General features: G+C 41.3%; 1 protein-coding gene, 1 long non-coding RNA gene and 1 pseudogene across 4 annotated transcripts in view; 1 reads left to right on the top strand and 2 right to left on the bottom strand.

Moving 5' to 3' along the window:
- The window catches only part of OSMR (oncostatin M receptor), a 49011-nt gene extending 38668 nt beyond the window's left edge, over nucleotides 1-10343 (bottom strand). For all 3 annotated transcript variants that reach the window (XM_033111004.1, XM_033111003.1, XM_033111001.1), the window contains exon 1: nucleotides 10212-10343. The gene's annotated coding sequence lies outside the window, so the exon portion shown is untranslated. The remainder of the gene's footprint in view (nucleotides 1-10211) is intronic.
- On the bottom strand, nucleotides 2866-3361 carry LOC117025196 (60S ribosomal protein L21-like; annotated as a pseudogene).
- LOC117025197 (uncharacterized) lies at nucleotides 9659-14492 on the top strand. Its single transcript, XR_004423563.1, has 3 exons — nucleotides 9659-9857; nucleotides 10991-11166; nucleotides 12548-14492. It is a non-coding gene; the product is annotated as an uncharacterized LOC117025197 (long non-coding RNA).
- Nucleotides 14493-15107: the final 615 nt, after the last annotated feature.

The raw sequence follows: 15107 nt of genomic DNA, 5'->3' as shown, positions 1-15107 counted from the left end.
AACCACCTCATGTGGGTGTGGGACCAGCCCATTTCATGTCTCTGCCTGTCCTACCAGTCTTGACATGGCTTCTTCTTTAATACCCTTAGTTATAAAACTTTTGTTCAGCTAGACTTCAGATGGTTCTCCAGGTTTATTGTTCTATAATTTAGTTGTAATTTTGATGTGTTCACGGGATGAGGCAAGCACAGCATTTGTCTACTCCATCATCTTGACTCTCCTCTTGTTCACATTCTCTTAAGCACTGCTTTCTGCTACTTGTATTTTTCGCAAACAAGTCATTCATACCTCTCTAAAATCTTTACTTACAATTTCAAACAGGTTCCTCTTACAATTGGATATCAAAGGGGGATGGTGGGGGACTAATTTTAGAGAAAATAGTTTCTGCTCAGAACCAAAGGGAAGGCAAAGAAAAATGTCAAAGTGGAGCATCTGACACTCACTGTGCAATTTAAATATCCTTTCAATCTTTTCTATCTACAGTCTCTCATCCTCTTTAGATATTTATCATCATCTGAGGGATACAAAGTGCCACCATCGCAAGGAAATCTCATCCCATAAAATTAAAAGCAGATGATTCAGGGGGCCTTGTGTTCTCTTTATAAAAGGACTATTTAAAATATTTCTGAAAATTTGGAGTTCTAGCAAATCAAATATTTTACAGGTGATGAAAATTAAACAAGTCATCAGAGCAGAGAAACTTAAAACTGAAAGTTATAAGCCACCTACCAGTTAAGGGTAACCAGAAATTAAAGAAGAAAAGTTGTCATATAATAAATTTGAAATATATAACTACTTACAGAGGACACATATCTATGGTCTGGGTAACACAGGAAAGTCTTTACGAATCACCAGGACAGTCCTGTCTGGAAGTCCTGCCCTTTCCCACTGTCTCACACACATCAGATTGTGACTGAGGTTAGCTTCAGCAGCCATTCAGATTTACTATTTATATTTTCATCAGTCTGACATGCACAGTTTTACACATGCTGGACAGGTGGCAACCATGACATGGTGGTCACTGCCTGCACATGAGAAAGTGGTTGTTATTTCTCCTGGTGTGACTGGCCAGCTGCCACCTCAGAAACACTTTTGCAGAAGGACTACGAATCCTAGCTATTGTCTGAAAACCTTCTGGTAAAATTGACAAAGTTCATGAAAACTTGCAGAATGAGAGTAAGCAGCTGGAACATCCCAGAAACATGAATGAAGTTCCCTTTGGGAAATGCTACATGACGTTTTTCTGACAGCACAGAGGCTGACACTTTGGGAAAAACAGAGGCTCCAAGGGCTCGGAGCTGGCTGTTTGCAAGATCCATGTGACTCACTGCACAACTTGTGTGGTTCCCGACCCCCCGACCCCCGCCTACCCTCTTCCCAACACACACCTCACCTGTAAATCCTCCTTGAGTTATCCCATTCCAAGTGTGCCTTCCTGATTGGACCCTGCCTAACACAGTGAAAAACCTGGAGGTGAGGGAGAGAACTGTGCAAAGAACCTGAGATGAGAGCGTGCTTGGCAGAGTCAAGGAACAAGGACCCAGTGCTGGAGTGAACAAAGAGGTGAGGGACAGGAGATGAAATCAGAGGGCTCATAGGGAGGAAGAGCAGATGGAAAAACATTTTTGAAACTTGGGCTTCTACTCTGCATCAGGTGGCAGCCACTGGAGAACTTTAAGCAGAGGAATAACATGGTCTAACTTATATGGAACAGAAAGGACCCTAGAATGTAAAGAGACTGAAGGGGTAAGAGTGGTGGCAGGGAGAGCAGTGAGGAGGTCACAGCAATAGTCCAGGGGAGAATGACACTGGCTTAGACCAGGGTGATGGCTGTAGGGGTGGAATTCCACAGGGATTTTAAAGATAGAGCTGGCAGGGGTGGTGACAAAGTGAGACATCATGGATAGCTCCAAGAATTGTGGCGGAGCCCCTGGAAGAATAGAATTAGCATTAATGGAGAAGCAGAAGAACAAATTATTTGGCTGTACCAAGGGCTCAATTTGAGACATGTTGCTTATTTGATATCCAAGTGGAGATAACAAGGAACTAGCTAGATACACAATATGGAGTTTGTGCGAGGGGTCTTGGCTGGGGGTATAAATTCAGATGCCCTCAGTGCATACATATAGTAATTAAAGCCATAGGACCAAATGATCGCCAAAAGAGGGAGTACAGACAGAAAAGAGGGAAGGCATCATGGAGCTCTGGGGTGTCCCACACCCCATTCTGCACTCCCTCATGCAGATCGAAATGAAAATCCAGGATTAGGCCAAGCCTTTCTGCATCACCTCAAGGACCAGGGTTGTGTGGTGGGGATGGGGCAGGGGAGCTCCTTCAGCATCAGCCTGCTGTGTTCTCCCCACAGGAAGGCATGCAGGGCGCAGCCAGTGGGGCGTGGGTCCTCCACAGCTCTGCTTCTGACATGGGAAAGGCTACCCAGCCCTTTAATTCATTCAACAGCCTTTCTCTCCCCACAGTTATCAGTGAGGGCTGTTGCCAATTTCATTTCCAGTAAGAAAAGGAAGTCTGGGAAGCATGAAGTAGCAGAATTCAGAAAGGAAAAATACTTTCCTGCCTCATCCACACTCCTTGGTCCTTTCTCCAAATCTGTTCATTTCTCTTTATTTTTCAGATCCCCATCTTTCCAATTAGACCATGAGTGGCTGGGACAACTCTGGGTCTCATTCCCCACTGTCTATGACAGTCTCAGAACATAACTGCTCCCAGAAAATCTGGTACATGAATAATAACATGTAGCAATTTTCTTACATTCTCTCATTGCTTTCATTTTTAACTAAGACAGATTTCTTTTTCTTTTTGTTTTTTTTTTTTTTATTTTTACAGAGGTCTTTTATTTTTTTACACTTATGCCATGAATTCATAGGGAATGGGTTCCAGCAGCTCAGGCTCCTTTCCATTGGTTCTCACAAAGTGTGCTTCTCTGGGTGGGGCAGGCTGGCGTTTCAGTTGAACCCAGGTACCTTTCTCTTTGGCTTCCTTCTTTTTCTGATCATTTTCCTTCACCCGTTTCAGGAAGCTATCTCGGCTCTTAGAGTGCTTAATATGCTCAATATGAACATTAATTCTCTTGGCAAGAATCTTGCCCTTGACTTGTTTGTTTACAACAATGCCAACTGCATGCTGAGTAACATTGTAGACCCTTCCCGTTTTGCCATGGTAACATTTGTGGGGCATTCCTTTTTGAACAGTGCCCATTCCCTTGATGTCTACAATATCACCTTTCTTGTAGATTCGCATGTATGTGGCCAAAGGAACAACTCCATGTTTTCTAAAAGGCCTAGAGAACATATAGCGGGAGAACATATATGCCTCGCCTCTTTCCCTTTGTGTTGGTCATTTTGACGAATTACTGGAAGATGGCGGTCCCCTAAAATAGATTTCTTTTTGGCCCTTCTACTTTTCCTGTGGCCAACTGTTGCCGAATTCAGTTTTTCATTGACATTCCTTATCTGAGGGAAAAGAGGGAGGAAAGAAAAGAAAAACTACCCATTCATTTTGTAGAACTTCTCATTCAAATCTTGTCTCTTTGCAAAATGAAAATGCATTTGACTACTCTTGAGTATAAATACTACACATGTGTAATAAAACACAATTTTTGAAAAGGGTTTCAGTACGCCCTTCTTCACCACCACACCTGATTACTAAAATATTTATTCCTGGGAAGTTAACCCACTGCAAATAATCCCCATGAGAAGTAGCATGATCAGTCATTTGCTTCCCAAGAACGTGGGTGTGTTGCTAAACGCTTCAAACTGGCTGGGTACCCGATGAGTCACAGGCAAACACTCTTGGAGAGAAAGCAGGTGTTCATTCGGGACATGTGCTGGGATGTGAACCTTGTGAAAGAAACCACAGTGAATATTTCTATATTCTGTCGGAGGGTGGCATGAAACCCAGAAGCAATAAAGACTGCTACACTGATTAAATATTTTTAAAAATTTAGTGCTATAATTGGACCACCAACAAAAAGTACAATAGTTTCAATACTTAGGGCAAAGGGTTACTTACTATCCCTAATATACAAGGAGCCCTTAGAAATCAATAAGAAAGAGACAAGCAACCCTGTAGAAAAACTGGCAAATAACATGATATGTAATTCATAAAAAAGGAAATATCAATAACCAAAAGAGGGAAAAAAAACCCCACAAACTGGACACTATCACTAATAATTAAATAAATGAAAATTAAAACAGTAACTGTGTATGTTTCTGTGTGTATCTCTGTGGTGTCCTATTGGCAAAGCTTAAAAAGGTCTTAAAACCTAGCATTGGTAAGAGTTTAAAGAAGTCGGAATTGTTACTCACTGATGGTCAAAAAGTACTTTATTACAGTTAATTTGGCACCATCTATTAAAATTTTAGTATGCATTACCTTGATTCAGAAGTAGTATTTCTGAACTTTTGTCCTATAGATAATGTGTGTGTGTGTGGTATATGTACATATAGAAAAATATATATTTTTACAGAATGTTCATTATAGTGTTGATATCGAGGAAAACATAAAAACAATCTAAATATCTATCAAAAGAAACCGGACAATTTAATTCTGGTGCATTTTTACTAAAGAATACTAGAAAACTATGACAAAGAAGGAAATAGATACGTGAACTGACACGGAAGAAAGTACAAAAATTATTGAATGAAAAAGAAAGCTTCAGAATAGTGTTGCACAAAAAACCATCTCTGGAAGAGAAGTGTGGCAACCATACAGCTGTGCCACTCAGAGCGCCCTTCAGAAGAGCCCGCTGCAAGAGCACAGCTGACTGACAGCTGCCAGGGCTGCACCTTTGACGGGCTGCACGTTCACATCGAAGCCCACAGTTCCCCCAAGCTGCTCCCAGTCAATGATCAAGCCAAGCCTTGTCCACCCAAATGGGACTCCTCACATGGGCAAATTTTGATCAAAGATTTTAGATCTAAGAATAGAACATGGTATTATATTTATTGTTCTCACTAACCCTCTTTCCCTCCCCCCCCCAAAATAAAAGGATGGAAAGAAGGAAGGAGGGAAACAACTATAATTTACTTCTTTAGCATATAATATTAAAAGAAAGCAATTTACAAGTTCTGTCAATCACATTTAGCTTCATAGGAAATACAATCACTACCAGCATAATTTGTACTCAAAGTGTGGATGAAAGAGCAGTAGCACTGATTTCAGGAGCTTGCTAGAAATGCAAAATCTTTGGTCGAATCTTAGTCCTATTGAATAACAATCTGTATTTAAACAAGATGCCCAGGTGATTCATATGCACACTGAAGTATGAGAAACACTGCTATATGAAGCATTTACTACATATTTTTGTCTCCTAGGGTACCATCAAATATAAAGGAAAATATTTACTTGTTCCTTCAATGATAATGACCCCAGCTAGCACTGGATGCTAACTCTCTGCCAGGTGCTTTGCTAAGTGATGTACATGCATTTATTCTCACAACAGGCCTATGAAAGAGATTCTATTATTATCTCCATACAGAGATAAGGAAATTAAGGCTAAGAAATGTTCAAAGTAACTTTGACATAGGTTGGCATAGTTAATCCAGAACTTGAAACCAAGTGACTCACTCCCTAAAGCACAGTACTTCCCACATCACGCTGATTCCTCCATATTTAGGACATTAAGTCATAAAAAACATTATTAACAATTATAAAGCCAAGAAAATGCTAAGAAAAATTTCAACAAGATTTTATTAAACTTGACAAGCTATTTATAAAGTTTATACAAAAGAGAAAATATATAAAAATATTTCTAATTTTTTTTTTAAAAAAACTACACATATATCTACTAGATATATAGATAAACCATACAATACAGCTTTTATAAACCAAACTATATAGCATTTAACACAGGGTGGCACTGGCATAAAAAAAGACAAAAATATCACTGAAACAGACCCTTATATAAATAGTAATTTATTCTACTATAAAAACAGAATTTCAAGTGAACCGGCAAAAAGATGGATGATTACATAAAGGTTGTTGGGTTAACTGCCTAAAATTCTAGAAAAAAAAATTGTTACATCCTTACCTTTCACTTTATACAAAAGTCTCATATTTTAAAATGCTAATTGTAAAAACCAAAATAATGTAAATATTAGAAGAAAAGAATAATTTAAAAAATAATTTTGAGGTGAAAAAGACCTTCCTAAACTAGACAAAGCACAGAAATCATGAGATTGCAGAGTTGATTACACAAATATTTAAAACTTCTGTGCAGCAAAAAAATAGTTAAAAATAAAAACATTATGAATGAATAAGCAAAATGTGGCATATGCAGACAATGGAACATTATTCAATCTTAAAAAGGAAGAAAATTCTGATACCTCTTAAACATAGATGAGCCCTGAGGGCATTTTGCTAAGTGAAATAAACCAGTCACAAAAAGACAAATACTGTATGATTCCACTTATATGAGGTACTTAGGAGCAGTCAAATTCATAGAGACAGAAAATAGACCGGTGGTTGCCAGTGGCCGGGGTAGGGGGAGTGGGGAGTTACTGTTTAATGGATACAGAGTTTGAGTTTGCAAGATGAAAAGAATTCTGAGGAAGGATGGTGGTGGTGGTTGCACAATAATATGAATGTACTTAATAATCCTTTCCTGTATACTTAAAAATGTTTAAAATGGCGTATTTTATGTCATGTATTTTACCATAGGTTATGTACTTTTTCAGAAAAACTGGGGAAAAAGAGCTTACACTAGAGGAAGTATTTACATCATCTATAACAGATAAAGGATTAAAATCCTGAATAGGTGTAGAGCTTCTGTAATACATAGGAATAAAGAAAAGCAACTCAATAGAGAAATGAGCAAAGGACATGAACAGGTATTTCACAGAAGATTTATTTATGACCCATAAATATTTAGAGATGTTAAATCATAGTATTAATCAGTAAAATGAAAATTAAAATGCCTTCCTTACTGAGTTTCACTCATTTACCAGATTTGAAAATTTAAATTAAGAAAAGGTAACGGCTGCTATTAGGAATGTTAAGGAAAACAGATTCTAATGCACTGAGTTTGAATTAGTCCCTGGGCTGGGGGTCATGGTGCAATTTGAAGGGTTGTATCTATCAAGTTGAAAAATGGACAAACCCTTTGGTTCAGGAATTTTTTCGCTTTCTCGTTCCCAAATCCCAAGATATAAACTGTTTTCTGTTCTCACAATGAATCGTTTCCACAAAGTGACAGCCGATACTACCAACCACCTGGGTTCAAGGAGCCGATTTTCCCAATTTCCTGACCAATTTTTCTCGGGATTTGGGAATGGAAAAGCAAAAAAAATTCCCGAGAACGGGAAGGAATTCCTGCCTGGAAACCCTACCTTTGGCCCAAGAATATCTCTCCTAGGATTCTATTCCACAGAAATACTCAGGTTTAAGCACAAAGATGAATGGACAATCTTCCCTGGAGTATTGTGCTAATGTGGAATAACTTTAAATGACCCAAATGTCCATCAATAAGGGAAGGGATGGATAAATTGTATTTCGCCCTTAGAATAACATATACCCATTACCAAAAGATGTACTTATAGACATGGGAAGATCTCTAAGACTTGGGAGTGAAAAAGTAAGCTGCATAATGTATAGTAAGATCTCATTTCTATATATTAAAACATATGTATATATACATGTTATACATATGTATAAAAAGAAATAAAAATCTTGGAATGGTATTTACCTCTTCTGTGTGAGAGTAGGAATGATGATGGTACTTGTACAAGTCATTCCATATACTTCTCTATTTGAATGAGAATGTATTCAGTTATTGTTAGTATTATTTTTAGGACATTACAATAAAACAAAAACAGACGACTTGGAGTAAATAAGGGCTCAAAACCCAGCAGAACTAAAATGAGAAGGGAAGGAAGGCTGTGAAACCAAGCCTACAGCTGCTGGAAAAGAAACTCTCACTTTATGTAGCTACTAGGAAGCTTATTTCAAGGGAGGGATATTTCTCACAAGATTCTGTTTGTTTTCTTTTTCCCCATTCAACGTATTTCTTTTTAAAAATCAAAGAGGGCTTCCTCTTCGTGGGAAGGACAGCCAGGGCTCACCCTTCCCGTAAGCGAGCCAGATGATACTCACTAAGACTTCTTTCTACCCGAGCCAACAATGCCCCAGCCCAGCTTTTTCCACAAGGAAAAAGCACTCCTTGGCAAATCACATTTCCACCCATTCCTCTTTCAAAACTGTGTACAGTTTTCCTGTGTTGGTTCCTTTTTCGGGACAAAAGGGTTGTGAGGACACCAGAGACTCTGGAACACTTGCATGTATTCAGATAAGTGTTCCTGGTCTTTTGGGTTCAAGAAAAGAGACCTGGTGTATAAATAAGTGTTCTTAGACACATTTGCTGGGACAAGAGGAGGCAGAACTGGGACCAAGATGTAAGTCACAAGGAGGCAAGTTATAGCTGAGAATTAGCTCTGTCCAGCAATGAAATGTTAGGTGGTAAGCTGTCTGCCACTGCAGGCATTTTGAGCAGTACTGAACGCTACCAGGGAAGATACCAAACTGAACACTTCCTGAAGATTCTGAATATTAATAGGTAACTGAGGTTGGTGCTTTGAAAGCTCCAGGAATGATTTTGAAGCACAACTAAGTTTGGGAATCCCTGGTCACTATGACCGTTTGGGGCCCTTTAGCCTCAAGGGTCTCTGAGGGCATTTTAAAGCAGCTCAGGAGAAAGACAAAGCAGAACAATGAAACACTATCCCCAGGGCAGGTAACAATGGAGGTCCAAAAAGGGTCCTAAGTCTGAGGCACAACATAGTGGTTATAAGCAAACTTCAAAGCCAAATCTTGACTCCATCACCTGCTAGCTGTGTGACCATAGACAAGTTACTTAACCTCTCTGGAACTCAGTTTCTTCATTGATGAAATGAGAATGATAAAACTAGTACCTACTTTATTGGTGAAGCTTAAATGAGCAATATATGAAGTACTTAGAATAGTGCCTGGTGCAAAGTAAGTATGAACCATTATCATTTTGCAGACAAGGAAACTGAGGCTAAGGTGATAAGCAACATGACCCAAAGTCCCAAAGTCAGTTTTAAACTTGGGAATAAGACCTAAAGCTTCTTTCTAGTTCCAAGTAAATATACCATATCCAATTCTTTCCTATCCTCTGCCTATATTGACCCCCACATTTACTCCTCTTGAGTTGGAGTATTTGTTCACAAAAGGTCTTCCAGTTTGTTGGTTATCAAGCGGCCTTTTTCTGTGGCATTGCGCTTCCACATGGCAGGCAGGAAGGCAGGCAGGCAGGATGGATAGAGAGATGGAGGGATGTATTGATGGGCGGATGAAGGACAGGCCAAGAACCGTCGAGGAAGAACTCAGGGTGTCAAGAGAAAAGCTCTGGGCTCGGCGATTTCAGCACCGCCACAGCCAGCTCTATGGTCTTGGACAAGTTACTGAACCCCTCCATGCCCAGGACTGTCTATAAAACGGGGTGGGGGGGGCGCTTACACATGCGCAGCTTCAGCTGCCCAACCTGACAACTCTGCAGCCTCCATTCACGCGACAAAGAGGGTTGGCGTCTGAGCCAGATACTAACATCACCGGGACATCCTTGCGCCACCTGTGGATGAGAACCTCCCACTTCTAGGTGTAAAGAGAGACGGGGTGGAGGGAGATCACGACTTCGAGAGGAGTGGCTCTGTCATGTGGCAGTTAAGGGGAGGGGGGTAGGGGGAGACTAAGAACAGCAGTGACCCCCCACGGCGGTGTGTCAAGAGAGAGGCAAAGTGGATCCAATGGGAAGTTGAACGCCACAAACATTCCCGACCACTTGAGGAAGCCGCAATGGGACGGTGAACGAACGTAAAAGCAGGGTAGGAAACGTCGCGGTGGATCCCGAGGGGTGCGCTCTGCAAAGCATTACTCGCAGTGCGCCGCACCAGGGGGGCGGGCCAGAGGCGAGGACCCCGCAAAGCACCGTCTCCGCGCAGATCCTACCCCGCGCCACAGCGATCGCGGGGCAGGGATGGCGCCCGGCAGGGCCGGCAGGCGGCTGGGCTTCGGGCCGCGTCCGGCTCACAGGGGCGGCCAGGGCGCGCCGCGTCGGGTCCGGCATCGCAAGGACAACCGAGGGCAGCGGGGCGCGGGGTCGTGCTATTGCCGAGCCTGTGGCGGGACCGCGGGCGGCGCGAGGGAGCGCCCGGGCGGCCGGGAGGCCGGGTACTCACCCCGAGGGCGGAGGGCTCCGCGAGCCCGCCAAGTCCTCAGCGGCGCGAGGTGGCGGTGCGGACGACGGTGCCGCGAACTGCGCGGCCGCCGGTGGGGACGCCGCCCCGCGCCCGGGCTATGAATCAGCGGCGGGGTGAGCGCCGAGGGCGGGAGTTACGGGAAAGCCACGGGGAGGGCCGAGGACTTTTGCAATTTCCCGTCTTGCTGCGCACTCTTGGCACTTCTGGGACCCACAGGAATTCGCCTCCTTTTGGTCCCGGGGGAAAGGACGGGTCCCTGCGGGAGGAGGACGAGGCCCCGAGGATATTCGCCCCCCAGACTTGGCGGCAGGGCGGGGACCGGTGCTAAAGGAAGTGGGAGAGGCCTGGGAAGGAAAAGTGGGAAACCGAAAACTTGGCGGGCCCGCGCGTCCAGCTCCTGCCGGGGTCAGCCGGCCCCACGGCGGACGCAGAGGAATGGCGACAGACCCACGAGGGCCTGTGTTAGCCCGCGGGCCACTTGTTATCCCCACCTAGACAGAGCGCTTGGCTTTCATTTGTTGTTCAGAGCAATAAAAAATGTTTGCACAGATTTCTGGGATCCCGGTTCTCGTTCCCATCTAGAAAGCCCTGTCTGTCAAAGTTTCTTCTGCAGCAATCGTCCTGAAGCCTTTGTTTCACGAAAGTCGTGGGTGCTACAACATGGCTTACTTTTCTTCTTTAAAAAATGCCATTCTACGTTTGAGATACATATTTCAAATTCAGAGCCTTTGAAATACAAATTTGCCCTCTCTTTATAGTTATATGATGGACTATGGAGAGCCACATCGACTTTGGAGCTGGTATGGAATCCCTAATACTGACGCTTCCTCAGCAGCCCCAGACCCAGAGAGGACAGCGCGCGTGGGGGACGCCAGTGTCGAGGACTCGCTCAGATGCGCGACAGCTCGGAGGCTTGTTCATGGCACTGCTCCTGGTCAGCGGTGCCTGCTCTGGTTCTGGTTTGGGGACCCGGGAAAGTATCCCAAATGGCAGAGACTGGGGGGCGGGGCAAGAGGGATTGAGAAAGATCGCCCATGAATCCATCATAAACACAATGACTTCCTGAATTAACGGGATGGCTCAAATTAATGTCAGAATTAGTCCAAATATGACTTTTACTTTTTTTTTCCTCCTCCCCAATGTCATCCCAGGGAAATAATGTTTTTTAGGCCTAAATACACTCAATGCTGAACGGTGCCACAAAGGCTATTGGTGCATAGTAAATATTTGATGATAATGAAGAAAAGATACTTTTTTCTAAATAAATGTGTGGTCCTTTGCCACACCTCTCATTGCTTCAAGAATTTTAAAGAGTCCATTAGTTTGCCTATCTGCATAGCTATGGAAAACTCTGTTAAACTGGGTCCCCACAGGTTGGAAAGGCTTTCTGATTCTGTGTTTCACTAAGTGAAAAAATGTGAATTTCTTCTTTATAGAAATAGTTCAGAGGGGTGTCTCTTAGGGTAGATGAGATGTCAAATTAAAAAACATTGAGTGTGAAGAATTCCTACAGGGTGAGACTTCCTTTCAGCTTATATTATTAGGTTGGTGCAAAAGTAATTGCGGTTTTTGCAATTGTTAACCTTTTAAACCGCAATTACTTTTGTACCAACCTAATACAGTTGAAGGAAACTAAGGTGCTAAAAAAATTCAGTGCTGTCGGTTCAAAACCTTAGGAGGTCTCCCAGTGAAGTTAGAAACTAGCCTCCATACAAGGAGATAGACCCCTCCATATTGGTAGGTGGCAGTTTTAAAAAACAAGGGAACTTACATATGAGAGTAGTCTTGGGTGTCCACAAAGGGTATATATAAATTTCTGTACCCTCCCGCCAGACTCTTAAGAGATTATATAGAGGCCTTAATGGGGTTCAATCAAGTATACAGTCTTGATGGTCTCAGTTACACATTACTCTCTCAAGACTGCATCCTTTGAAGTGGCTCCTAGTATGGGAACAATGGAACATACATCCCAGACCAGGGGAAGTGAGGAGCCCCTGATTGCCTGGGTCCAGTTGTCAGGTCAGCCAGGGATCACAGCATCTCACTGACCTCCTCCAACAGGTGCCTACATAAAATTCATTTCTTATGTGCACCATTCTAATTTCTTAACCTTATGCTTTCTAGAATCTAGTTGCTATGGCCCTTGTAAATTTCTGAACATACTCAGGATGGTGGATTGAGTAGCATCTTCCAAAAGTTCATGTTCATTCAGAATCTCAGAATATGACCCTATTTGGAAATACTGTTTTTGCAGACTTTAAATCAAGTTAAGATGAGGTCATATCGGATTAATCCAATAACTGCTGTCCTTACAGGGAGAGGAAAATTTAGACACAGACACCCAGGAGGAATACCGTGTGACTCCTGAGGCAGAGATTGGAGTTATTCTGCCTCAAGCCAAGGAATGCCAAGACTGGTGGCAACCAGCAGAAGCTGGGAGAAGATACGGAACACATGCTCCCTCTGAGCCCCTAAGAAAGAATTCACCTTACCTACACTTTGATTTTAGACTTTCGGGCAAAAGAACTGTGAGTGAACCAATTCCTGTCATTTTAAGCCACGAAAATGTGGCAATTTGTTACAGCAGCTCTAGCAAACTGGTACATCAGTATGTATGTGATACATATTCTAAAGGGTAGTTTTAAAATTTGCCTGAAAATAGCTGAAATGAAAAAGATGAAAAATATCAACATCTCATTAAGCTAAGGGCTGAGGTACCCTTCCTTGCTTATCAGTGACAAGATTATATTGAGAAAGTACGCATTTATTCTGCTTCATCTGACGCTCCTCCCTAGTGTTCTCTCTTCCTTTTGATTTTGGTGGCACAACTCTCTCCACTTTCCCCCACTTCCCTGACTTCCCTCGCTGTCACCTCCTTGGGCTTCTTGTTTCCACTTGTCCCTCAGATGTTGGTGTGACCCAGGGCTCCAACCTTGACATTCTCTAAACCCACGGTCTCCCAAACGAACACATCCATGCTCCTGATTTCAATGATCACTTGTGCACTGATAACCCTAGAGTCTTCCTTTCTGTTGCAATTATAGCATCTAAACTCTAGACCAACTTATTTGTGCATCAAAATCAGTATATCCAAGTTGAAACTCTTTACTTTTCTCCATTTGATTTTCTTATATTAAGTGAGTGGGTCAACCTTTAATGTAGAAACCAAATCAAAAAACTTGGGAATGATTATTGATCTATCCTCCCTCATCCTCCATCTTTTAACAGAGAGTCTCATATATGTATTATTGGGGAAGAATGAGTGGAACGTACGCTTATGCTATCCAACTTCTCAAAGGAAAAATAGTTCTATAACTGTCATTATAGGTGTAAGTATAGCTATATGAAATCAGCTATGTAAATTGTGAAATCTGGTTATGATTCTATTCAGCTACTATACATTAGTTACATATTTGGCAGTATTTGGTAACCAAACTGATGGAGTTTGAAGGAATTGGGAGTTTTCTGAAGAAAATGGCTTCATCAAGTAAGTAGTAGATGCCGACGTACAATTAACTTCGTGGATTAGACTTCTCTATTTTTTGGCATATTATTATTACATTTGATATTTTAAAGATTCACTTTTAGGTCTTAAAGCATGCTGCTGTGGTTATGCTTGGTGGTGGTACTGGCATTATGTCTAAGAAAACTTCATGAAATTAAAACGTTATTTTGTAAATGCATTCTTGTATTGTGAAAAACTAAAGAGGCCTTCTGAAAATTTTTAATCTAAAATATATCATAAAACTGGATTAATTCAGAGACATCTATCACTTCCAAATTATCCAAAAAAATAAAAATAAAAAAGGGAGTCAGCAATTGCTGAATATTAGAAGGCCACATACAACTTTTACATTTTATGATTTCAGGGGTTCCTTATATGAATTGCTTTTTTTTTTGCCTCCAATATCTGTTAAGGGAATTTAAGTGAGGAATAACATCATCCTTAATAGTTCTAAAGAAGTTTTTTGCTTGAACGAGATGTTACTTGAAGATTGATGGATTCTACACATTCCTCCCTCTCCTGAATATTGTAAGTGTATTCACAACCTCTTCCAGAAATCAGACAATGGAAAGAACTTTTTTGGATCTTTTACGTTTTTCCTCCCCTTGGGCTTTAGGGAGAATGCTGAATATGTGTTTCTTTTATTCTCTCGGCCTATAGTTATGAGAATTAATAAATATGAATGCAGCGGTTAATGCTAAAGAACAGAACATTAATACAATGAGGGGGAAAGTACTTTGGGGAAGAATTAGATGGGAACTTTGGGGACTTTTGAGAACTATTTGCTAAGCTTGACCTAAATTGTTTATAGCTGTATTTATATTTAAACATCTCTTACAAAAGCACGCAGTTGGGACTCTTTTAAAACTTCATTCTGACAATCTCTGCATTTTAATGTGATAGTGTTTAGCACACTTACATTCAAGGCAATTATTGGTATACCATTTTACTCTATGTTTTCTGTTTTGTTCTAGCTTTTTTGTTGTTCTTCTTCTATTTCTCCTTTTCTTCCTTCTTTTACATTACATAATTTTTTTTTGAAATTTCATTTTAATTTACCGTTTGGTGTTTTGATATTTCTCTTTGCAGGATTTTTTATCTGCTCTATGGATTACAATATATATCCTTAATTTTTACTGTTTATTTGTCCTTCAATTTCCTCTGAACTTTCTTCAAATGCCAAAAACAAAATTTATTTGAGAGAGTTACAGTTATCTTTCTCATTCCATTTGTACTTAAATTAATTTTATCTAGATTGAAATGAAAGCTTCCTAAAGGCACTCACTTTTATCTTCAATCTTAGCTTCCGAAATGTAGCCTCCTTCATCCAGTTCTAACACAACAGCAATTATTTTGTCCATTATCAAATA

This window comes from Rhinolophus ferrumequinum, chromosome 7, assembly GCF_004115265.2.
Source record: "Rhinolophus ferrumequinum isolate MPI-CBG mRhiFer1 chromosome 7, mRhiFer1_v1.p, whole genome shotgun sequence".
NCBI classification, from domain to species: Eukaryota; Metazoa; Chordata; class Mammalia; order Chiroptera; family Rhinolophidae; genus Rhinolophus; species Rhinolophus ferrumequinum.
This window is presented reverse-complemented; position numbering and strand designations above follow the sequence as displayed.